At 42.0% G+C, this 27,579-nt stretch overlaps 1 protein-coding gene across 1 annotated transcript in view; it reads right to left on the bottom strand.

The window, feature by feature from the left end:
* Positions 1-27,579, bottom strand: part of pde1a (phosphodiesterase 1A, calmodulin-dependent) — a 477,849-nt gene that overhangs the window by 278,062 nt on the left and 172,208 nt on the right. The window lies entirely within an intron of this gene.

Below are 27,579 nucleotides of genomic sequence, written 5' to 3'. Positions count from 1 at the left end.
AGAGTCCTATGATGCTGCTTGGCCTGCTGTGTTCATCCAGCCCTGCACCTTGTTGTCTTGGATTCTCCAGCATCTGCAGTTCCTACTATCTCTAAAAATATGACAAACTCTCTATGACAGATGTTGCTTTAGTCTGTGCTCAAATTAGTTGACTGACTGACTTTCCTGATAGATTACAAAATACAACAGTAGCTTTTGAAGATGAAGTTGAAACCTTTATTGAAGAATGTCATATGGCATGATGTAACATTGAAGTCATTCTCCTTAAAGATATATGCTTAGTTGATCATAGATGCATACAGTATCACAACATTCCCCCCTTTCCTTCAAAAATAGGATTTCTTCTATGAGAAACGTGTACCATGAGACAGATCAGAAACAAAAGAGATGCATTTCAACACGTTATCTTTACATATTGAAATAGCATTTTGGTAAACATATAGTACGATAACTGAATGCAAGCGTGTCAAGTTCATGTTAAGTTCTCAGGATGTTATTGCACAATTTCATGCAGCCATGTGTTGTCTGCTACTGCAGATGGTTATAAACTGCTCAGTGTGGATGTGTTTTCATCTGGTGTTAACACAATACTACAGTGACACAATACTACCTGTGGTTAATCAACACAATGTTGCTGCTTGGCCTGCTGTGTTCATCCAGCTCTACACCTTGTTATCGCAGATTCTCCAGCATCTGCAGTTCCTGCTATCTCTGAAACAATGTGTCTTCTGTTCTGTTTTAAACATTTATATAAACATGTTCATAGTAACGTCAGATGAGCTGATTGAGCTCATTTTCTGTGTCCCACCGCGTATCCAACTGTTGTTGTTATTGGCTCATACTCTTACCCTGTGTAAAGCCGAAGTACTGTCTATACACTCTTCGTCTGAATCACTGTGCCATTCCCCCCTTTCTGTCAAACAATGAATCATGTCCAGCCAGTTGGGCAGGAAGGCTAATGGGATTGAGAAACCATGTGAATTTACCTTCTGAACATGAAGACCTGGTGAAGATAAATCTTTGCCTTGAGGTATACTTTTCAAATTTAACTTGGCAATCCTAAAGATTTAACAAGATGTCTTGCGCTTTGCAGTCATTGCCTTCACATACATAATATGCTCTATCAGACCACTGGATTGTGCATAATGCAGGGAAGAGATGAAAAGCCAGATGCCCCATTTCCCACACATATTTTGGAATGGCTGTTTCTGATACAATTTTATGTAAAATGCCAAGCATGCTGAAGGTGTCAGTTAACATGTTGTTATGGGCCGGACCAAACCCCTTCAAAATTCAGTAGGTAGTCTAGACCTTAACTTTCTCTTAGTTTAAAGATAAATGTAAGGTATTGCATATCAGATGCAATTTGATTGGTCAAACTAACAGATTTAAAGCAAACTACACTCCATTGATCCACTGTAGTTAAAATACAACTGAAAGAAGGAATTGGAATAACTTAACTCTATTGGAAAACTTAACAGCATAATAGATGCAGTGACAATTACTAATTAACTGTTCCAATGTAGTGACATCCCACTAACATAGCCTTGGGCAAAAGGCAAATTCAGAAAACAGAAAACAGAGTTGTCTCATATGCAACTCCAGCAGCCCAGGAGAGAAAACAAAAAATCAAGAGAAAATTCTGAGAGAGTGTAGCAGCTGGAAGAGATTTACTGCAACTTCCAACCCTGCTGAGACCCAACAACAACTGCTGCTACTGAAAAAACTAAAAACTAAACTGAAAATCCTACTTCGGTGAGAGCTTGATCACACCCATTCAGGCTGCTTCTACTGTTCCAACTTCTAAAAAATCCAAGGCCTCACAAGCTGTTTAGTATAGTGGATCTGGTAGACTGCTCTGTTCCTCTAAATTAAAACCTCTCTTTTAAAAAAAAGACACGACCTCTTAAAGCTATAGTATCATCACACCACTCCCCTTAAAAAAAACCATCAACATAGAAAGATTGCTTTATATTATAAAAGCCTTTGGTCTTACAGTATTAGTAAGCATACATATACATTACATCGACTCTAAGCGTGCAAACATTGACTACTATAGACTATTTCAGTCAGATTTTTTTGCTGCCACCGAATGCTTCCATTCTTCTTCAAAGCCAGGGCAACGTATCAACAATTCCGTTCTCTCGTCCTGCCATGTGTATAATTTTCAAATTGAATGGCTGCAATAATAAACTCTATCTAGACAGTCTGGAATTTTTCCCTCAATTTTTTCCAAAACTTTAATGGGTTATGATCAGTATATACACTTGTCTCATACACTGTACTCGTAATATAAATGCTGAAATGTTGCAACGCCAACACCAAATTCAAGGTCTCCTTCTCAAACGTGGAATATTTCTATTGATGATTATTCAATTCTCTAGAAAAATATCCAAGAGTCTTTCTATCTTCTCATCCTCTTCTTGCAAGAGTACAGCACTGATACCTATATCATTCACATCGATAGCCACCTTGAATGGCTTTTTGTAATTAGATGTGGCTAACACTGGGACAATGGTTAACTCCGCTTTCAGGCTGTCAAATGTCTTCGTCCACTCAAATTTTCTGCAGTTCTTCAATAAGTCAGTCAGTGGAGCAACCACACTGCTAAAATTTGGTATGAACTTTTGTTAAAGAACACTTAATCCCAGGAATCATAGTATTGCCCTCTTTGATGGTATGGGAAACTCCCCAACAACCTTTGTTTTCACATCCTGTGGGGCCATTTGTCCATGTCCAATAACGTGGCCCAGGAACATGACTTGGGCTTTTGCTAATTCATACTTAGCCAGGTTTATCACCGAGCCCGCCTCTCAAAGTTGATTGAATAATTCCAATAGATGATCCAAATGTTCCTTCCACGTGTGACTAAAAATCACTAGGTGTCGATGTACACCACAAATGGGAAATCCCAAAATGACTTTATTGGTTAGTCTTTGAAATGTGGCTGGTGCATTTTTAATTCCAAATGGCGTGACTTTAAACTGGTACAGTCCATTCGGTGTCACAAAAGCCAAAATTTTCTTCTCTCTTTCAGGTAAAGAAACCTGCCAATGTCCTCAGAGTAAGTCCAACTTAGAAATATAAGTTTCTTGTCCCAGGTTCTCAATACAATCTTCCAAATGTAGAATAGGATATGAATCATATTTTGTAACTGCATTGACTTTGCGATATTCCACACATAATTATTGGGTGCCATCTAGTTTTGGCACCACTACTATGGGTGAGCTCCATTCACTGCAACTCACTTCAATTATATTGTATTTGAGCATGCATTCAAGCTCTTTTTGAACCTGTGCCAACTTTGGAGGGCTAAGTCTATAAGGATGTTGCTTAACTGGAACAGAATTTCCTATATCTACATTATGTGTAATATGATTAACACTTCCCAGCTTATTCCCACGTATCTCCCCATATGATTGTAGTAACTCATTCCAGTCATTTTGATTATCCTCTGGAAGGTAACTCAATAATTTATCCCCGATTTTTAAGAACTTCCTCATTGTCTAATTTAATTTGATAAATGTCCAATTCGGAACGATCTGAACTTGGTTCTCTACTCTGTGTTGTAACATGAACACATTCTCCTTTTTGCTTTCCTTCCCTAACGAAATACCTTTGCAGCATATTGACATGACACACTCTGTGAGATTCCTTTCTATATGGCATTCTTATCAAATAATTCACCTCACTCAATTTACTTTCGATTTGATAAGGCCCACTAAACCTTGCCTTTAAAGGTTTACCTACCATTGGAAGTAACACTAACATTTTATCTCCACTAACAAAATTACGAATTTTTCATTTCTTATCTGCTTCCTGTTTCATCACATGCTGCACTACTTTTAAATGTTGTCTAGCCAACTGACCCGCTCTATTTAATCTTACCCTAAAATTTCTCACATAGTCCAAATATGTGATATCTGAACTCTGAAACATCTGTTTCACCTTAATTAATTTCAGTGGCCCTTTCACCTCATGCGCAAAAACTAATTCAAATGGACTGAATTTGATTCATTAGGTGCCTCCCTAATTGAAAAAAAAAGTACAAATGGAATTTCTTCATCTGAATCCTCAGGATAGTCTTGACTATAATGTTTCAACGTAGTCTTTAAAGCTTGATGCTACCGTTCTAATGCTCCCTGCGATTCTGGATGGTATGGAGTAGATTTGAATTGTGTTATTCCTAAGCAATCCATAACTTCCTTGAACAACTACTCCATTAAGGTCAGCAAATACAGATTCCCACTTTTTGATTTAGGTAGGGGCCCTATGTAATCAATTAAAAACTTTGTAAAAGTTTCCTCAAATGCGGGAATAGATATTAAGAGTGTTGGTTTTATCACTGCCTGAGGTTTTCCAATTATCTGACCCGTACGACATATCCAGCAAAACTCAACCACATCCTTACACAGTCCAGGCCAATAAAAATGTTTTTATATTTTGTCTTGAATTTTCCTTACTCCCAAATGACTTGCTACTGGTAATTCATGCGCTACCCACAAAACCTCCTTTCTGTAAAACCACTGGTAACATAACTTCATGAAATTCTGCCCATCTCTCATCCACCTGTGATGATCTCCATTTCCTCATCAAGACTTTGTTTTTAAGATAGTAACATTCTGGGGTACACTCCAATTCTTCTTCTGTCTACGCTCGTTTTTTGATACAATTGCTTTAGTTTTCATCTTTCTGTTGTAATTCAGCTAATTTCACTGAACTAAAAATATCCACTTTGTCCTCTACCTGTTCTTGTTTTTTCTCAACTGTTTGATCAAGCATAGTCTCTGATAATTGTACTTCAACCAACTTATCCTTTTTCTTTGATTTTTCCTCCTGATTCAACCTGTGGCTTTGCCATCTTATTACCACACAGTTAGGAAAAATCCTAGGATATACTTGCTGTAAACAGGTCAGTAACAATCCACTGGCATTTCAACCACAATACGCATCACTCCCACCTGTGATCCAGCTATATCATTACTGAGGATAAACTGTATTCTTGAACTGGGAATTTCTCTATTACTCCTACCACCACTTCACCACTTCTCACCAGGCTCTCTAACCTCACTTTATATAATGGAACACTGCTTTTCTCACCATGAATTCCACATCTTACCACTTTTTCTGGCAATACTCCTTCTGAATTAGATATCTCCTCAGATTGACTTGTTCCCGTATCTCTTAAAATTTCAATTTCTTTACCTTCTCCTCCTGGCATATATGAGTAAACGTTACCCTTGCATGTAAATTCTTTAAAGAGATCTGGCACTTTCTTCTCAACCAACCCCTGACCAAGTTGTACATTCTGTTGCAGCATTTTAGCTTCCACTGTGCTTTCCTTTACCACTTCAAAAAAACTCACTGGCTTATCCTGTTTTACATCTTCCCAGTGCTTTCGCTAAACTACCAACTCTGCGATTCCTTGTGGCTTACTTTATTGCAGGTTTCCTTTTTACCCTGTGGTAAACTATCTTTACTATCTTCAATGAGATCTCCTTTTCCCTTCCCACCTGAGTATTTCTCTTTTCCCAAATTTCTATCTCTCGTACATTGAAAGTGATGCCAGAAGCTGTAGTGATTGGAACCAGTGAGATCTTGTTGATTACAAGGTTCTTGATTGGGGTTGTTAACCTGGGCCAATTAGGAAAGCCTTGGCTGACCAATGTTAACAGGGGATTTAGAATCTCCTCAGTTCAGGGGACTGACTCCGAGCTGGATGGCTACAGCCAGTGTACTGTGTACAAATAAATAATGGGTGACTTGGTGATGGCATACTGGCCTCTGTGCAGTTATTTCAGTGATGACGGGAGAAAACAGGACGTGCCTGAAGAACATTCACTTGCAACTGTCATCTTGGAGTTGGGGGAAGCATTTCTAGCATCATGTCTTTATTAGGGAAGCTTGTCTCATTTAATCCTGCTGTCGAAGACTGGGCCCAGTATGTGGAAAGAATGTTTCAGAGATAGTAGGAACTGCAGATGCTGGAGAATCTGAGATAACAAGGTGTAGAGCTGGATGAACACAGCAGGCCAAGCAGCATCAGAGGTGCAGGAAGGCTGACGTTTTGGGCCTAGACACTTCTTCAGAAATGGGGGAGGGGAAGGGGGTTCTGAAATAAATAGGGAGAGAGGGGGAGGCGGATAGAAGATGGATAAAGGAGAAGATAGGTGGAGAGGAGACAGACTGGTCAAAGAGGTGGGGGTGGAGCCAGTAAAGGTGAGTGTAGTTGGGGAGTTAGGGAGGGGATAGGTCAGTCCAGGGAGGTCAGACAGGTCAAGGGGGCGGGATGAGGTTAGTAGGTAGGAGATGGGGGCGGTCCCCAAGCCTCCGCTTGGTTTCCCCGATGTAGAGGAGGCCACAACGGGAACAGCGGATGCAGTATACCATATTAGCAGATGTGCAGGTGAACATCTGCTTGATGTGGAAGGTCTTCTTGGGGCCTGGGATGGGGGTGAGGGGGGAGGTGTAGGGACAGGTGTAGCACTTCCTACGGTTGCAGGGAAAGTGCCGGGTGTGGTGGGGCTGGAGGGGAGTGTGGAGCGGACAAGGGAGTTGTGGAGAGAGTGGTCCCTCCGGAAAGCAGATAAGGGTGGGGAGGGAAAAATGTCTTTGGTGGTGGGGTCGGATTGCAGATGGCAGAAGTGTTGGAGGATGATGCGTTGAATCCGGAGGTTGGTGGGGTGGTACGTGAGGACGAGGGGGATTCTGTTTTGGTTGCTATTGTGGGGAGGGGGTGTGAGGGATGAGTTGCGGGAAATGCGGGAGACACGATAGAGGGCGTTCTCGACCACTGAGGGGGGGATGTTGCGGGTCCTTGAAAAACGAGGACATCTGAGAGGTAAGGGAGTGGAATGCCTCATCCTGGGAGCAGACGCGGCGGAGGCGAAGGAATTGGGAATAGGGGATGGCATTTTTGCAGGAAGGTAGATGGGAGGAGGTGTATTCTGGGTAGCTGTGGGAGTCGGTGGGCTTGAAATGGATATCAGTTTCCAGGTGGTTGCCAGAGATGGAAACAGAGAGGTCCAGGAAGGAGAGAGAGGTATCAGAGATGGTCCAGGTGAACGTAAGGTTGGGGTGGAAGGTGTTGGTGAAGTGGATGAACTGTTCGAGCTCCTCGTGGGAGCACAAGGCGGCGCCGATACAGTCATCGATGTAATGGAGGAAGAAGTGGGGTTTAGGGCCAGTGTAGGTAGGGAAGAGGGATTGTTCCACGTAACCTACAAAGAGGCAGGCATAGCTTGGGCCCATGCGGGTACCCATGGCCACCCCGTTTGTCTGTAGGAAGTGGGAGGAATTGAAAGAGAAGTTGTTGAGGGTGAGGACGAGTTTGGCTAAGCGGATGAGGGTGTCAGTGGAGGGGGGACTGGTCGGGCCTGCGGGACAGGAGGAAGCAAAGGGCCTTTAGGCCATCTGCATGGGGAATGCAGGTGTATAGGAACTGGACGTCCATTGTAAAGATGAGGTGTTGGGGCCCAGGGAATCGGAAGTTTTGGAGGAGGTGGAGGGCGTGGGTAGTGTCACGGACGTAGGTAGGGAGTTCTGTGTTGGAGGCAGGAGAAGGGGTCAGTAGGGGGAGGGTTAGGCTCACGTTTAAGAAGTAAGCGTGGAGGCGGAGGCGGTGGAAAAACTGTTCAACGTCCAAGTATGAGCGGTATTCGTTGATGTTAGGGTGGAGGGGGACAAAGGTGAGTCCTTTACTGAGGACTGACCGTTCGTCCTCAGTAAGGGGAAGGTCTGGGGGGGATGGTGAAGACTCGGCAGGGCTGGGTGCTGCTGTCTCCTCTGGAACTGCTGGCTGTGGAGGCGGTGGGTGGAGCAATGTCGGCGTCGGTGGAAAGAATATGACTTTTTTCCAGGCAAATGACATTGGGGCAGATGAAAAGAATGAGTAATCCTTCTGACTGTTTGCGGACCTGCAGCATTTTCGGTTATAAGGGGCATAGCTTTTCCAGAGGCACCAGACACTAAAACCTTCCAATTAGTTAAGGAATATGATGACCCCAAACCTCCTCTATTTCTGAGATACTATCAGTTTTATTTGGATGTTAGAGAACCTGGGGAATCTGTATCTGGATTTTTGACGAGATTAAGACAATTGGCAGAGGCATGTGATTTTGGGTTAACCCTGAATGAGATGCTGAGAGCCTGTCTGGTATGTGAGATTAATGATGTAACCATGCAGAAGCACTACTAGCTGAAGCCCAAATGGACTTCAAAAGGCACCACAACTGGCTTTGTCATTAGAAAAAGCGGTGTGGAGCATGGGAACTACAACGCATCCCAATGGAAGTGGACACCCCCACCTGGTTGACTGAGCTTGGGAAACACCATTTTAGTGCAGGCAATCACAGAGCCTCATGCAGGTCATAGCCTGAACAGAGGGACCTTGGGTCAGCCCACAGCAGAGCCCCACAATGAAACCGAGTCTTGCCAATTTCTCCAGGATCTGGGCTGGCAAGCCATTGTACTTGCTACTATTATATGGACTCAAGACAGAAAAGGAGTCCTACAAGGCTTAAGTAAGCAAACTTGTAGGCCGGTACCCAGATGAATGCACACCCTGGAACGTCCTCCTTCATGTGGCTTGAAACAATTAAATTCTTCAGCAATGTCCAAATCAGAACCAATTAAAATGAATGTTTGGTTAAATGTTTACGCAGTTCCCATGGAGGTCAATAACAGCGCAGCTGTATCTGTGGTTGCAGAATCTGTCTTTACCAAGATTTGCTCAGGACTCCAACCCTTAATTTTGCGCAAGGCATCAGCCAGACTGACATCATGCACTTTGGTGACCGTTGCAGATTAAGGATATGACTTTTGGTTCCAATCTCTTACAAGAAGCAGTTGGTGCAGTTAACACTGAAGATAGTAAAAGACTCGGGCCCAAGCCTATTGGGGTGGAATTGGTTGAGAAAGATTGGCTCAACATATTTTGATTGGAAAATGGCTGCCTCAGTGAAGTCCTAGAGCTTTTCAGGAAGGGCGTGGGGCTATCAAAGGGGCCAAAGCCACTTTACATATTGCCCAGAAAGCAAAGCCGAGTTTTGCAAGGCCCATCTGGTGCCATTTGCCTTGCGGGCAAAAGTAGAGGCAGAAATCAGGCGGCTGGAGAGTAAAGGAATCATCAAACCAGTGCAGTTTGCAGAATGGGCAGCGCCGGGCATACCGATTATGAAGCCTGATGGCTCATTTTGCTTTTGTGGGATTTTAAGCAAATGGTAAACTGCTTCTTGCAGCTGGAGAAGTACCCAATCCTCCACTTAGAGGACTTGTACACAAAGTTGGCAGAGGGGCTGTCCTGTACGAAGCTGGACATGAGCCATGCCTACCTGTAACTGCGATTGGATGGGGAATCCCAGAAGTACGACACAATTAATCCCATAAGGGCTTATACCAATATACAAAACTGTCATTTGGGGTATCATCAGCCTGCGCCCTTTTCCAGCGGACCACGGAGAACATTTTACAAGGGCTACCCCAGGCTGCCATTTATCTGATGACTTACTAAAAGAAGGGAAGACTAAGAAAGAGCACTTGGAGAATTTGAACATAGTGCTTAAACATTTCTACCCAGGTGGGCATACACCCTAGACAGGAAAAATGTGTGTTCCAGGTATCCCAGTGACCTATTGGATTACAGAGCGGACAAAACCGGGGTACACCCATTGGAAGATGAAGTGAGGGTGATCAAAGGAGCCCGAGCTCCCACGTCTGCACCGGAGTTTAGGTCTTTCCTTGGCCTAGTAAATTATTACAGAAAGGTCATATGTAACCTGGCCTCCATCTTGGCACCTTTACACCTGCTATTGAAAAAGGGTCAGCCTTGGAAATGGTCACGTAGCCAAGAAGTAGCCTTTAGGGACGCTGTTGGCCCACTACACTCCAAAGCGAGAGGAGCTGCTGACATGTGATGCCTCCCATACAGTATCAGGGTAGGGTTAACTCCCCAATGGAGAGGAACGCCCCATAGCAGATGCTTCCCAGACTTTGGCTGATGCTGAACGCATATATGCCCAAATAAAGAAGGAAGGTTTGGCAGTCATCTTTGGTGTGAGGAGGTTCCACCAGTACCTATATGGATGGGAATTTGTCATTGTAACAGATCACAAACCCCTGCTAAGGCTACTGAAGGAAGACAAGGCAGTGCCGCCCATAGCTTCCAGTAGAATTCAGCAGTGAGCTCTGATTCTCAGTGTGTACAAGTACAAGTTGGAACACCATCCAGAAAGCCAAGTGGCTAATGTGGATGCCTTGAGCTGCATCCCACTGGCAGATACTCCTCTGGTGATGCCTCCCCTGGAACAGTCCGTTTCTGTTTTAAACTTCCTAGACATCCTTCAGTCACCAATGACCACCTCTGACTGTGGACACAAAAAGACCGTGCTAGCAAAACTACAACAGCTGGTGGTAATGGGGAAAACAGAAGGGCCATCGCAACCGGGACTGAAACCTTTCTGGACCCGGCGAGACCAGATCACCATAGAGGATGGCATATCACTTTGGGGAGCAAGAGTGATTGTCCCAGGTAGAGGTCGCCGCCAGCTACTGGCTGAACTCCATCAGGGTCATCCAGGGGTTTCCATGATTAAGATGCTAGCGAGAAGCTATGTCTGGTGGCTAGGGTTGGATGCTGACATAGCTGCATCAGTGGGGCAGTGCCCAGAGTGCCAACAAGGACAAAAACTGCCACCAGCAGTGCCCCCACATTCGTGGGAATGGCTGGGAAAACTCTGGACTTGGTTGCATGCCAACTATGCCAGTCCTTTCATGGTCTCAAAGTTCCTCGTCATTGTGGATGCACATTCAAAGTGGTTGGATGCGCATAAAGTCCGTTTGGCAAACTCAGGGATGACAATTGAGAAGCTACGAGCATCGTTTCCGATACACAGACTCCTGGAAGTATTGGTCACGGACAATGGGACATCATTTACCGGCAGGAAATTCAAATATTTCCTAAAGTCAAATGGCATTCGGTACATAAGGGCAGCTCCATACCATCCATCCAAAGTGGATGGAAAGCACAGTCCAAATGTTGAAGACAGGTTTAAAGAAGCAGCCTACAGCATCACTTGATACCAAACTGTCCCCTTGGAACAGTCAAAAGGCCTGTCAGAAATGTAGGTTTTCCCCGTCTGTCTAGTGTCAAGGAAACCTCAAAGTTCAAGATGGATGAGCCTCGTTACTGTTACCACCCGAAGGAGAGGAGGAAACTCTCCTGAGGCGGGCTACAGTCTGGTATACATCACCTGTATCAGAATCCGAAGCAGAAGAGCCGGACCTGGATCTTGTTGACTGCGAAGTCCTTGATTAGGGTTGTTAACCTGGACCAATTAGGAAAGCCCTGGCTGACCAATACTAACAGGGGATTTAGAATCTCTCAGTTCAGGGGACTGACTCCAAACTGGCTGGCCACAGGGAAATAAAGAGTGACTTGGTGACGGGATCTGTGCACTTATTTCAGAAGCCAAACTTTGATTTATGAACCAGCTCATAATCTTCCCTTTCTGCCTCTAACCTTGCAGTCTTAACTCTCTGCTGATCCACTGGAGTTCTCACGACTTCAGCAAGTGAATTTTTTAAACTCCTCCAAAATAATTGTCTCTCTAAGAGAGTCATAGGTTTGATCTATTTTCAATATCCTTTTCCACCTATCAAAATTATTTTGTTTCATCCTTTCAAACTGAATGTACGTTTGACCAGGGTCCTTCCTTGGATTCCTGAAACATTGTTGACTACTGACACTGGCTTATATGCACTTAAGATGGCATTTTTCACCTCATTGTATTCCTCAGATACCTCCTCTAATAGTGATGCAAATACCTCACTATCTGTACATACCAACTTTGTTTGGATCAATAACATCCACATGGTCACCAACCATTTTATTTGTTTAGCCACTTTCTCAAATGAAGTGAAAGAGGCTTCTACATCCTTCTCATTGAACTTCGGCAATGCTTGCACATATTTAAACAGATCCCCACTGGGCCTTTGGCTATGATGGGTTTGCTCATCATCACTAACCTCCTCACTAAGCCTACCTTCTACCTTCACCTCCATCCTTTTAAGTCTACTTTCCTCTCTAATTGCCAACTTCTGAAGTTTAAACTCTCTGCTTTTCCTCTGCTTTCATTTGTAATTCAAACTGTTTTGTTTCCTTTTCATGTTCAAGCTGCTTCATTTTCCATTGAATTTTGGCCATTTCCAAAGATTCCAAAGGCACTCCTGGCAACTGTAAATGCTGCATGATTGCTACAACTATCTCCCCTTTCCTCGCAGACATAGGCAACTCCAACTCCAGCTTGTTTGCCAATTCTGAAAGCCTTGCCTTGCACACTTTCTGTAAAAATCCCAATGACCTCTTCCACACATCTCCACTCCCAAGGAAACTCTTAGTGGCTGAAGGAGCCATTACAGTACAACACAAGGCACACCCTGTTTAAACCAACCGAAATCAACACCCAAAATAAAAGACATTAACATATACCACTGAGATAACAAGGTGTAGAGCTGGATGAACACAGCAGGCCAAGCAGCATCAGAGGAGCAGGAAGGCTGACATTTCGGGCCCAGACACTTCACTGCTTTTGATTCCAATAATCCTAAACCCAACCTGGAATTAGAGTTTGATTCCAACAAGAGCCCCAAATTTGATAGGGACCAGATCAAATCCCCTCAAAATTCAGAAGGTAGCCTGGACCCTAACCTTTTCTTATTTTAAAGGTAAATGTAAGGTGTTGCATATCAGATACAATTCGATTGGTCAAACTACCAGATTTACAGCAAAATAGACTTTATTGATGCACTGTAGTTAAAAGACAACAAATGAAGGAAGGAATTGGAATAACTTAATCTATTGGAAAACTTAGAATAATACATACAGTAACTACTACTAATTAACAATTCCAATATAGTAACATGCCATAAACACACCCTTGGCAACAGGCAAATTCAGGAACATATTGTCCCATATGCAACTCCAGCAGCCCAGGAGGGGGGAAAGAAATCAAGAGAAAATTCTGAGAGAATGTAGCAGCTGGAAGAGATTTACTGCAGCTTCCAACCCTGCTGAGACTCAACAACAACTGCTGCTACTGAAAAAACTAAAAACTAAACTGAAAATCCTACTTCGGTGAGAGCTTGATCACACCCATTCAGGCTGCTTCTACTGTTCCAACTTCTAAAAAATCCAAGGCCTCACAGGCTGTTTAGTATAGTGGATCTAGTAGACTGCTCTGCGCCTCTGCCTTAAAACCTCTCTTTAAAAAAAGACAGGACAAAATAATCTCTTAAAGCCATAGTATCATCACAATGTCAACAACTGCAGTGCTAGTAGTATCCTTGACTTGTCTCACAGTTGCCAATCTTAAGCATGGACTTGAAATAGATCTGTAGAATCTTGGACATTGGCTCAGAAGGAGGTTTTTGCAGAATAAGTGGTTCCTTATTCTGCTGGGTTTGATAATGTTGACATGTCTCACACAATTACATCAAATTATCTCTGTCCTTGTTGATGTCAGGCCAATATTTATATTTTAGTCTTTTGACCTTCTCTGCAATCATGTGAACAATGTAGAACAGATATTGCATATTCCGGGCTCAGGCCGGTTGATTAACTGATTTTCCTGATAGATTACAAAGTATAGCAGCAGCTATTGAAGATGGGTTTGATGCCTTTATACAAGAATATCACATGGCATGATTTGACATTGATGTCATCACTTAACTACCTTAAAGCTACATACTTTGCTGACCCAATGTGATATGTAACATCACAACACGCTACAACTTAAAAATACATTGCCATCCTTTCATCATTGCTGGTTAAGTCAATAATCCAGAATTGCCTACCTAATAGCACTAATCAGAGCACAATCATCACAGGAACTGTAATGACTGAAAGTGCACTATGACCTTCTCAGAGAGTGGTCATAAATGTGACCTATCTATCATCATCCACACTCTGAGAACTAATAGAATTGTCCAGAACCACTGCAATTTAATCATCTAACACAATCTGCAACTTGAACTTAGTATTTACAAAGGACAGATCACATGAAAAACAAACAATTGCTGTTATATTTCAGCAGGGCTTATTTTTTTTGTGTGTCGAGGCCGTGAAGTGGAAGCAGCTTTGTTTTATACCTCTTTACAAATATTTTATGCACTGATTATGCTATTCCTGTCACTTGTAATTTCATGACACACAGCAGGTTCATGTCAAAGAACATACAAGTACGCATTAGACATGGACAGTTGCTTATGGTGTTGACAGCAGCCCATTATAGATGTTCCTGTATTCATAGATAAGACTTGAGAGTTCTATATCCCTCACCACCTCTTGAATTAACTGTTGCAACTCATCAGTGTCACAACATGTAATAACTCCACAGGAGCCCATAGATTTACTAAAACAGAATTTAATCAGGGTGACAGAGTCTGTTGCTTGGAGACCTGGCAAGAGCATTACGTCACTCTCATTGGCGAAGACCTGCCGATCATGCATTCAGCTTGTCAGTGGTTGGCCTTCCCCATGATTGAGGACCCAGAGGCAAAAACCCCACCCTCAAGGACTGCCAGCCAATCACAGATCATCAACAGTCACTTGCAGGCCTGAACCACGGCCGCCAGTCACGGATTGACCAAACAGCCAGGATCAGAGAGGGACCACACCACAGGACAGTGTGGAACAGAATTTGGAAGGAGCAAGCACACGTCCATTGACCTCCTACCCACAAACCTGCTCCTCTCACCTGACTGAAACTGGATCCACAGATCAGGAACTGACAACAGGGTGGGCCACCCTAACACACCAATCTTACTGAAGTTGCTGAAACTTGATGATGTCTCTTAGAAAGTAAGGTGCTGGAAATCAAAGTCACACTTACAACACAAGATCAATGATCTACCAGGCTAGCCTGAAGTAGGTAGCTGGAGGCCAGTCCCAGAAGATACAACTTTATTAAACAAATGCTTCTGTGTTCAGCTGAAGCAAAGGCACTGCCTCCAGTTCACCCTGGCCACACTTCCCACACCCCCCCCTCAGAATTCACAACCCTCCCTCCCAACCCTCCGCCCCACCATACACTCCCCTCCTGCCCTTCCCCCCACCCCCACCCCACCATTCACGTCCCCTCCCTCCCCCATCCCTAATATTCATACCCCTCCCTCCCTTTTCCTACCCCCATTTCCACCATTCACACCCCTCCCTCCCTCCCACCCACCCAGCCCCACCATTCACACCCCTCCCCCACCATTCACACCCATTCTTTCCCCCAACTCCGGACCACTTCCACCATTCACACCCCTCCCTCTCCCACCATTCACACCAATGTCTCACCCCCAACCAGTCACCCACTCCCACCCCTGCTACCATTCAGACCACTCCCCTTCATATCCCACCATCCAAAATCTCCCCCTCTAACCCCAAAAGGCTTTTTTTGTTGGATACTGCCATGGCTGGTTATCTTCCTCACAAGTGCCTCAGGCACATTAAAGAAACGGTGATAATGTCCAAAACTGAGGATAGTTTGAGCCCTCCCAAATGTTGGGTTAAGTGCATCTCATTGTTACTGAACACATTCCCAATCTGCCTGAAATGCTTGCCTCATCCATGCTGTGACAGATGTTACCAGCTCACTGTCACACTGAACTCCAAGCCTGGATACTCTGCCAAAGTATGAGTCACTAATGAAATTACCAAGAAAGAAAATCCAAAGTTGTTAAGATAAACATCAAATTAATGGAGTACTGCTCTTTTCAAGAAATTATATTTAATGGCATTTTGTGAATTTAAACCATATTTGCTCTCAAACTATCTAAATATTACATTAACCCTAATGAAATAATAAGGGGTTTTATAGAAGTGTGTTGAAGATGAAAAACATAATATAACAAAATAACTCTTTAAAACCTTAAAAGGGCACAAACAATTTTCATTCATGGAACACGGGTTGGTTGATTCCCAAATTGGATGGGCAGACTGGAGGGAGACGTTGAAGATTATTTTAATTTTTTTTGAACCACCCCTTTAAAGCTCCAGTTTTACCACATAATAATGTGGCCAAACATGTGCACTCTGTCTTACATAAGCTGTCCACTGCAATCAGGAAGAAATTTTCCATGTGGTATTCCTTAGCAAGTGGGTTGAATACTGTTCCAGGAGAAACTGGCATACAATTCCTGAGAGAAGCAATCCGCTATTTGGGGGTGACCAATGTAAAGAATGTTGACAGTGTTTGAGAAGCAGGCTGGCAATCTTGCGAGGGAAGCTCTTTGCATCTGCAATTGGCATCAGTGAAGTAAGTGAGCCAGTGCCAGCTGCAAGTGAGTGGGTGCAAATTGGCATAGTCAAATGTTCATGTGTCTGTCTTTCACGAGATTGCTTCCTCAAACAAAATCTGCTGAACATCCTTTCACCCATTGTGAGTCAAATCTTCAATTATCTGTGGTTTTAAACAAAAAAAAATTTAAAGGAAACTTACCTCCCCAAGTAGAAAGTGCTCGCTGCATGAACATTCTGCAATGTTTGCTGAATGCAGAAATCACCATTTACAAGGAGATCTGGCAGCATCTGTGGAGAGAAAGAACTGAAGGAGGGTAACTGGACCTGCAATGTTGTCTCTCCACAGATGCTGCCAGACCTGCTGAGTTTTCCCAGAAACTTCCATTTTTGTTTCTGATTTCTAGTATCTGCAGTCTTTTGGGTTTTTTTGTTCACCATTTACAAGGTTGCCAGAAAACATAACCCTTGTATACAGTGGAACTTTACTTATGGTACACATTAATTGAAGATTGGATTTACATGCATTTGGAGAGGCAAGGAATGATTAGGGATAGTCAACATGGTATTGTGCAACAGAAATCATGTCTCACAAACTCGATTGAGATTTTTGAGGAAGTAACCAAGAAGATGACGGCAGAGTGATAGATGTTGTTTACTTAGTCTTTACTAAGACCTTTGACAAGGATCTGCATGATAGACTAATTAGCAAAGTAAATCCCAATTTAGGTTGGTAGAAATCAATGGAGAGAGCTCAATTTACAGGATTACCCACTATTATTATATTGGAAATCAGAGGAGAGGTTGTGTGATGCAGCTCCATCACCCTGAGTCTAACTGTGAGTTCCATGGAGAGCAAATCTTTACCAAGGAGATCCTCAATTTGATCCTGTCAGTGGAATAGTCAGTTTGCGTCCAAGGAGCAGGGAGGATTGGAATGAGGAATGTCTTAAAGCAAGCACTGCAATAGACATAGGTCTTGTGTGTACATAACTCTCCCTGATTCTGTCCTCTAGGATCAACTTAGAATGGCCTCTTCATTCACGGGATATCTCTGTTTTGGGAGCAGTGTCCAGATCCGTCAGGACAAAACTGGTCAGTTTGCAGATATTTCTGATTTTCAGATAGCAGATTTTGGATACGGTACTTGCAGTTCCATTGGTGTGCACTCATTAATTTCCTAATGAATTAAGAATAAAATATTTAAAAGCTTTCTGATTTAGTGATCTTTTGCCTAAAAAAGTTCAATTCTAAGAACCTGATAAAGGCTTTTATATGGGTCCACTTAGCAGAATCAAACCACAAGGACTCATTCAACAATTTTATGGACAGGCTAATGTGATGAATTTTAAACTATCATAAAATATCTCAGAAACTCAATTAATGCTACTTGCAATTTGCATTTAAAATTTAAAATTTCTCAGTTTATTGGACTAGTTGCACTGAAAAATTAATGGCACTGAGGAAATTTCAGGCCAATATGTAGGCAAAACAATTGCTGATACTATTTCATTCAACAAAGTACAGTATTTGAAGATAATAAGCAACACAAGAGCAATTTTAGAATTATAGAAGCTGAAAGAAACCTATGGACTTGGGAAGAATTGACATTTAACTTGTTCATCAATGTAGCAAAGCCAATATAAAGCCAATAACATTTTGAATTACACCACTAAAACAAGTCAACTCAAGGGAAGTTGTCGACAAACTGCTAAATACACTGGTCAGACCATCTCTCATATGGCAGGAACGTGTAAATGCTATAGCCACACGTCAATATTCTGCCTCCATTCAAAATATTTCACTCACTGATATTACTGCATATGGAATTCATTCTATTAGCTGGAACTCAGTCGCTTACAAAAAGAAGTACATTTATGTTTCAATTTCTGAATAATAGCTCACTGGGGCATACATCAGGCTGTGGGAAATCCCTAGCTTGCCTGTACTACACAATGCAGTTACTTTAATAGACATCCTGAAATTTTACTTTACTGGAGTGCCACTAACCACAGACTCAAGATTCTCCATCCAGCTGTAGTCATAAACCAAATAGCACCTGGAGGAAACTGGTGTTAAAGGAGACCACTTAAAACATGGTTCGATTATACTGTTGTATGGTTAAGTCCACCTGTTTCATGTGTGCAAACACAGGGCCCAAACCCTGCTTGTTATGTTGCAGGGTCATCCAGCATGTGAAAAGGACCCGCACTGAATATAAATGTATCAGAGAAGAGTGATGTGTGGAGTTCACATTCCAAAACGGAAATGAGAAAATCTTGCAGCATGAAAATGTCTTTTCTGTACTCCCATGGGACTGGAGTTAAAATTTGAGAGATTGTTGTCTCCACTTACATCCTGCCAAAAAAGCAATCTGATATATTTCTTTTTATTGAAGTACTGTATTATCAAAAGAATGCTTTTATTTATGCTCTGCACAATGCAAGCAGCACAGTTACTGAAGAAAGCTGAAAAGTAAAGCCCCTTGCTATCCTAGGCAGGAAATGAGTAAGTTATTGCCATACTAATACATCCATTTATATGCTAAAATGCAGTGAACAGTACTTTCTACTGTTTCTTAGTCTGAGTGCCAAAAATGAATTCCATTATGTTCATTAATTTCCCTGTTCAGGCTAAGATGTTATAATGACATGGTATTTCTTTACAGGAATTCTGCCAATTTCAAAAGTTAAAAAAAGTATGCACAGAGGAGCTTGTGAAAACAGAAAATATTTGTAAAAGGTAATGAACATTAAATCCATGTCCACAAACCTGCTGTGCCGATATAAATGGCCCCACTGAGGACTTGCAGGATAAGACAGCAAAAGATTAATTTTCCTCCCATTGGTGGGTTAGGGATAAAGCAGGACTGATTCTTGCCCATGAGACTCTAGTAAGGTCCTGTGCAAGTTTTCTAAGGGCCTCATTAAATATATGGGCTGGGATGTAAAATAATATTGTTGCTACTTGAACAACTGCCATTGGGATGGAGAGACATTGTGTTCTGCTCCAGCACTGAAAACACTGCAACTGATTTAAGGTATATATATCACTGTATTTGGAGAAACTGAAAAGAGTGACAGTAAATGAGGGGAAGTCCAGCCACAGAAAAGAATCCCTTGTCATCAAATTCATTTGTTGACACTGCTGTTAATAACACATGAAACAGGCAAATGGGGCATACATGAACAGCCTAATTAGAGGGTAGCTGAAAATTGAATGGATATAGATTGCTGAATCTAACAATGGAAAGATTTAATAAGCCACATAAGAATGGTCAGATCAGAAAAACATGTTTCCCATAGACTGTCTGTGGTATGACTTGCTTCATATTATCCCCGTTGTGCTCTCTATGTTATTATCTGAGTGAAAAGAAAATTGGCCCATTTATTTCACACTCCTGGAAACAATAAGGCACAATAATAACTCAAACTACTGTGAGAACTTACATTGTCTGTATAGTGGATTTTGTTAGTCTCTTAGGAAAGTTTAGAGAAGCTTACACTTGTCTTTCCAATATTTTAACAATGACAACAGACAGGACATCTTCTTGAAACTTGCTGCTCCCTTATTACAAGGTTTAACAGAGCACCTACTACAGGCAAAGAACTGCAAGTAGAGATGGACTCCCAATCTTAAAAACAGTGAATGCTCTTGATGGGGAGAGATAGTAGGAACTGCAGATGCTGGAGAATCTGAGATAACAAGGTGTAGAGCTGGATGAACACAGCAGGCCAAGCAGCATCAGAGGAGCAGGAAAGCTGACGTTTCAGCCCTAGGCCCAGAAGATTTGCAGCTTAACAGCATCAATGAGAGGCTGCAGAAGTTGAAGAAGTCACAGGTGAAGTACTAAAACCAGCTTGGTAAGGCAGGGTCTCAGCGTCAAACAAACTGTTATGGTAACAAACTGAACAAACTTGCCAGGATGTTGCCTGGACTGGAGGGCAGGTCTTATGAGGAAAGATTGAGGGAGTTAGGGCTTTCTCATTGGAGCGAAGAAGGATGAGAGGTGACTTGATAGAGGTGTACAAGATGATGAGAGACATAAATAGAGTGGATAGCCAGAGACTTTTTCCCAGAGCGGAAATGACTATTCCAAGGGGGCATAATTTTAAGGTGATTGGAGGAAGGTATAGGGGAGATGTCAGAGGTAGGTTCTTTACACAGAGAGCGGTGGGTGTGTGGAATGCGCTGCCGGCAGTGGTAGTGGAGTCAGATACTTTAGAGACTTTTAAGCAACTCTTGGATAGGCACATGGAGGATAATAAAATGTGGGGTATGCAGGATAGAATGATGTTAGTAGGATAATAGGTCGGCACAACATCATGGGCTGAAGGGCCTAAACTGTGCTGTACTGTTCTATGTTCTATGTTATTGTAAATAAGTTTTTACACAGTGCAAGGAGCTTTGTTCTTTTGAAATATAAATGATGACTTGGAGAAAAAGGTCATTTACTGAAATCAAGTACAACTCATCAAGGTTGATAAATATCACCTTTTCCTGAGAAATTTTATTATGGCTTGTGCCATACAAGAGGCTTACCCAGCAAGGTTCAGTCCATGGAATAAAAAGGAATAGTGGTGGCATGGATACAAAACAGGCTGAGTGATAGGAAACGGAGTAGCAATGAACAGTTGTTTTGCAGGCTAGAGGAAGGTATAACCTGGGCTCAGTAGTGTATTAGACCATTGCCTTTTTGATTTATATTTATGACCTATGCTTAGGTTTCCAGGGCATTACTTCAAAATTTACAGCTTTTAAGTATTGTGAACTGCGAGGAGAGATAGTAGAGGAAGTAGACAGGCTGGTGAAATAGGAAAACACACGGCAGATGAAAATTAATACACTACTAAGTTTGATATAACAGGGGATAATTCCAGAGGACTGGTGGACAGCTATGTTTTTCTGTATACAGAAGGGAGATAGAAGAAAATCTGGGAACTATAGATGGCCAGCCTATCATCAGAGATAGGGTAGGTGTGGAACGTTTCCACTTGTGAGTGAATCTTAAAGAAGGCTCCTAAATAAGACAGTTGCTAATAAAACCAGGAGTTATTCTTTACTCAGAGAATGGCTAGAATCTGTGGCTTACTACCCATTAAATGACAGAGGTAAATGTTGGCAAAAGGAAACTACACAAGTACACAAAAGAAAGGAAATTAGAAGGATCTAATGAAAGGCTGAGATAGGCTGTAAAGATTGATTCTGTGCTCCATTGTCTATGTAATTCTGTGTAATTGAACCAATTAAAACAATCTTCCATTCAGGAAGACAGAATAGAAACTCAACATTAACAGTGGTACAGAAGTAGGACTGTAAAGTCAGCAGTCAGGACTATAAAGACTATGGAGAGGCAATAAAATACAGTCAGTGGCAGAGGAATTAGGCACAAAATCTACTACATATAACTCTAATAAAGGGGTGAAGTATGCAGAAATGATATTTACATTTATATAATGCCTTATTACATCTTGTAAGCCCACAAAGGACAACAATTACAATATTTTGAAATATTATCTTTTGTTTCATAAAACTATTTCAAATTCTTCTTTGGCTTGGAAGATGGGAGCATTTGAAATAAGAAATATTGTTCATCTAGAATTAGGGTAAGATCTGTTAATTCTTTTAAACATAAAATATTATTCAAATTGCTAAATTCTGCATTGGTCCAAATCTTCTGATCATCATTAGAATTGCTGTGCAAATTGCTGATAGGTCATGAGCTACATGTGTGTTCCTGCCACAATGTGTGTTTGCTGGAACAATATAATTACAGTTGCCAGTGCAGCCCAAGGTGCATGACTGAAATGCAGGACCGTCCTGTAAGAGAATTGGACACAGGCCATACGAAGTCATAGATGCTCGCACATGTTGGAGGCCATTGTTTGTAGAAGTTGGGTGCAGCTGGGCAGTGCCTATGGAGCATGTCCGAAATGCTGCTGCCTGGTATTCAACATGGAGGTCTTTACAAGCAAGTGTCTAATTCAACCTGCCAGGGACCCACTCTGATTTCCATGTCAAGTTTCTCCATGGTTCGTTCGCATGGTGAGTTTCAGAGGATCACAAACCATGGTGAGTTGGGCTGTTAAAATATTCAATATTGAGTGTCAATTGGGAACTCGCAACTGCCAGCAAAAATACTGCTACACCACCTGAGAAAAACTTTCAAGATACAGCAAAATGATGTTGATGTTGAGATGGGGCTCACTGATAATTCGCGCAATTCTACCACCCATCTCACCATTGCCCGAGTGGTTTAGACCCTGATAGGATTCCTACCTCAGAGCTGGAGACTTTTGCAGACAGTCACAGTGGGGAGTAGAGAATTTTTTCCAACAGACACTCAAACTTCTTTGGCAATTCCCATCAAGGTCAACACATTGGGACTTCCACAGTATCCCAATCTATATCTGGAGACTGGAGGATCTGAATCCTGAAATTGTGTATTCCTATGAGCAAGTCCTGTTGAGCAAAAACTTAAATTCCAACTCAAATCAGCTATCCACTTAAAGGAATATATTCAGATTTCAAGGGAGAAAGCTCTAGTTTCAGAAAAGAAAATCAGATTTAAAAGAAAATCTTAACATATTAGAAACCTTAAAGCCATATCTACCTTAGGCGATTGTGGTGAATTTTGAGACAGGTAATGTCTTGGAGTGACACAATGGTATTCCATATTCCTGACCTATACCATGGGGTTTCTGTGTTGGATAATTCTGAAGTACCTCTTGGGTTCCTCTGAGATTGCTCCTGCTAATTGCTTCGCAGCTGCTGTGACAAACCTGTCAATCAAAATCTACCTAAGGCTGAAAACGTAATTTAGAAAATGGAATAGTCGTCTGAACAAAACGTGCCTCTCCTGGATTTTCACCTTTAGGAGAAGTGCAAGCTGAAAATGTTTACATTCCCAGTGGCTTTCTATTGTGTTCTCAACTGCAAAACAACATTTAGGTTTACTTTACTTACTGATCTGCTACATTTCCAACACAGATTTCATATCTTAAACATAACTAAGCTCTTCAAGAAAAGGACTACTTTGATATTAACATACAAATAATTAAGTTTGGATTGAAACAAATCACATCTCTTCCATTCCCAGTGCATATACATTTTTTTAAAGTGCAAAATGAAAACTATTGACTACTCTCTGTGCTAAACTGCAAATGAACACAATTTATATTCAATGCTTGACAGCAGAGGTCGTGGATGTACTCTCAGGGTGAACCAGCAGAAATCTCCGGAATACATCACTCCAACTCGAGGCTATATAGATCAAGATGACAATGAGATGCCACATAACAAACATTAAATCACCATTACACAGCACAGCACCTAAAGGTTCAAGACTCAGACACTTTCACTCCTGCACACTTACAACACCTCAAAGATTTTTAAATTACAACTTTCAAAAACTGCTGCAAATAATTGGATTGACATTTTGTGCCTAACTATAAAAATTCACTGACTGAAAGACTTAAAATGTTCCTACATATTTATTTCACAAAACATATACCCAAGCATACTTTGTTGTCATGGCCTTAACTGCAGATTGCATGTGAGACTGAACGGAAATGTGAACTGGGCAACTTCAAGGGGAAATTTTGGTCTTCCTTGCTGAATTGCAATGGTGTAAGAAGGGAAGTGGCACCTTAAATGTGCAGAGAGGCAGTTTGCACATGTACAGGACAGCCATGTTTGAACCCGAAGTGAGCCAAATTGTGCCAAATCAGGCATTCACAAATAAACCAATAATGACACAATTCAGATCACTTCAGGCTCTCAGTTCAGTTCTGCACTCACCCAACTGCGCTATCACGGGTGTGTATACCTACTTTGTTGGAGTGAAATCCTGGATCTTTACAACAAAATTATTCACCATTAGCAGTTTTAAGCACGTTTTTGACATCCTCATGCATTGCAACCAACCTTGACAATAAATGACAAAAATTCTGATTCATAGAACCCTACAGTGTGGAAGCAGGCCATTCAGCCCATTGAATCCACATCAACCCTCTGAAAAGCACCCAAGCCCAGCCCATGTTTATAACCCTGCATTTCCCATGGCTAACCCACCTAGTCTGCACATTCCTATGAGGGCACTATGAGCAATTTAGCATGGCCAGTCCACCTAACCTGCACATCTTTGGACTGTGGGAGGAAACCAGAGCCCTCAGAGGAAACTCACGCAGAGAATGTGCAAACTCCACATACACAGTCACCCAAGGCTGGAATTGAACCCAGGTCGCTGATGCTGGGAGGCAGCAGTGCTAATCACTGAGCCACTGTGCCACCATCTGAAGTGATCTGAATAATGCCATTATTGGTTCACTACAATATTTTAACTTATTATTTGCTGCAGATGTTTTTTTTTTTAATTTTGATTTTAGTAATAACAGCAGGAAACATGCACTGCATCTCATTCTCATCTATAACAATTGCACAATTTCTGCTAGAAATCTGAAGTTGAAGTTCATGTAAATAAATCCAGTGTTCCACATCAAACTGGCAGCTGTCATTTCCATAGACGGTTCAGTTTCCTTGAAGTGGGGATATTACTACTTGGCACATCTCAAATTCTTATTTACATGTATTATAATTCAACCGATTATCAAATATCAGGGTATGTTCTGAAACTATCCTTATATCATCCTGATAATTGCAATTTATGACTGGTGACTTCCACTGTTTCATTGTTTTCCAAGGGATAGATTCAAAAACTAGCATCATTTTAAGCTGAATTTTCATCCAGTTGTCTGATTGCACCCACAGTGAAAATCTGGCTTGAATTTTCTCAGATAGTGGAGAGTCCGTACAATTTGACAGATGACCCTCAGATCTATCCTGCCTTCATACTCCACGGAAAACATTTTTGCCAGCAGGTTGCAAAGAAACTCCCAAATGTAGAAAACAGGCCTAAGCAAGGGCAATTGAATATTTCTGCTGGAGCACTGGCCCCATCCTGTGAGTTGTGAATTTTTACGGTAGGAGCAGACGAAAAAGTACATTACTGCTCCAGAGACGGACGATCTGTTGGATGAAGCAATTCAGGAACTTGCTACATTCTTTGAGTATAGTGCCAATGACAGTGAAGTCTCTACTGTCTCCTTCAAGGAGTTGCATTCTTTTTGAAGTGGAAGAGATTAATTTGTCTACTTGTTCCACCAATCCTAATATCATGCAAGAACATGCTGAAAGCTCTTTAAGGAAGATAATCTTAAATGCCAAATTAATGCCCGAGTCCATGCCTCTATAGTGTGGCGACTGGGTCACAGTCAGTCCTTTGGCTCCTGGTGCCCTGTCCAGGGGGAAGGCTAATGCAGACAGGGAGATGTGAAGCTACCTGTCTTGGCTGTTCTTGTTTGGAGCTATCTGGCTAGGTCGCTTGTGGAGGGATCACGATCAGTCCATTCAGTAGCAGCAGTGTTTACCATCTAAAAGGGGGTGCTAGCCAATTGGATACAAATTGGCTTGAAGGTAGGAGACAGAGGGTGGTAATAGAGGATTGTTTTTCAGACTGAAGGCCTGTGAACAGCGTGTGCTACAAGGATCGGAGCTGAGTCCACTGCTGTTCACCATTTATATAAATGATTTGGATGTGAATATAGGAGGTTTAGTTAGTAAGTTTGCAGATGACACCAAAATTGGTGGTGTCGTGGACAACGAAGAAGGTTACCTCAGAGTACAACAGAACCTTGATCACATCGGCTGATGAGCTGACCAGTCGCAGATGGAGTTTAATTTAGATAAATGTGTGTTGTTGAATTTTGCTAAGGCAAACCAGGGCAAAACTTACACAGTCAATGGTAGGGCCCTGGGGAGTGTTGCTGAACAGAAAGATCTAGGGGTGCAGGTGCATAGTTTCTTTAACGTGGACCTACAGGTAGAAAAGGTGGTGAAGGAGGTGTTTGGCACACATACTTTTATTGGTCAGTGCACTGAGTGTGGGAGTTGGGACATCTTGTTGCAGCTTTAGAGGGCATCGGCAAGGCCACTTTTAGAATACTGCATTCGATTCTGGTCTTCCTACTATAGGAAGGGTTCAGAAAAAATTCACAAAAATGTTGCCAGGATTGGAGGGTTTGAGTAATAGGGACAGGCTGAATAGGTTGGGGCTTTTCTCTGTTCTCTGTTCGACAACACTACCCAGGGCCCCACTATTAATTGTGTAAAACCTGCCCTTGTTTATTTTACCAAAATGCAATACCTTGCATTTATTCAAATTAAACTCCATCTGCCATTCCTCAGCCCATTGACCCAATTAATCAAGACTTTTTTTGTAACCTCAGATAACCTTTTTCACTTTCCACTATATTTGGTGCCATCCGCAAACTTATGCACGCTTCTTATATTCAAATCCAAATTATTTATGTAAATGATAAACAAAAGTCGACCCAGCACCGATCCCTGCAGAACACCACTGGCTACAGACCTCCAATCCATAAAACAACCCTCCACCATTACCCTCTGTCTCCCACCATCAAGCCAATTTTGTATCCAATTGGCAAGCTCTTACTGAATCCCATGTGATCTAACTCTACTACCCAGTCTGCCATGCAGAACTTTGTCAATGGCTTATTGAAGTCCATGTAGACAATGTGTACCACTCTGCCCTTATCTATTTTCTTGGTCACTTCCTCAAACATACACAAGTTTGTGAGACATGATTTCCCTTGCACAGAGCCGTGCTGGATACAGCAGAAGAGCCTGGCATGATTTTATTTCAGATGCAGAATTTCCATCATTTGCATCAAGTGGTTAATCAGGCAGCTATGTAGCAACTTGTAGTACTCATCAAGAAAAAGAATATGACAATATTTATTTATATAACACTAATCGTGCCCAAGAGGGATATCTGAGAATGACTGAGGGGGAAAAAAGGGGGGGTTTTACTTAATTCAGGGTGACAATGGATTGGTTAATTGGCTTCTCATGAGCTACTCACTTGAAACCTGACTTATGATATTGCTAGATAGACCTCAACACTCCTTGTTGTGAAGCACATTCAAGATAGTTGCATCTCTATAAACAAGACACTTAACACGCTAAAGTAATGGTTACAGTAACTGGATGGCACCAGGATACCTACTATTCCCTGAAGAGAGTTATCAGAATGTGAGAGATATTTTTATGCTGCATCACATTATCATGGAAAGGGAATTATACTTTATTTCTTTTCTTTTGGAAAAAAAGCATAAACAGCTATGAAATGAAAAGGTTGACCTGATAGAATCAGAGTTTTCAGTGTCAGGATTGACACTGATTTACCAGGTACTGACTAAAATCTGCCTGAACGGTTA

Source organism: Rhincodon typus, chromosome 7 (genome assembly GCF_021869965.1).
Source record: "Rhincodon typus isolate 14 chromosome 7, sRhiTyp1.1, whole genome shotgun sequence".
NCBI classification, from domain to species: Eukaryota; Metazoa; Chordata; class Chondrichthyes; order Orectolobiformes; family Rhincodontidae; genus Rhincodon; species Rhincodon typus.
The sequence above is the reverse complement of the archived record's forward strand: the minus strand, read 5'-3'. Positions and strand labels throughout refer to the sequence as shown.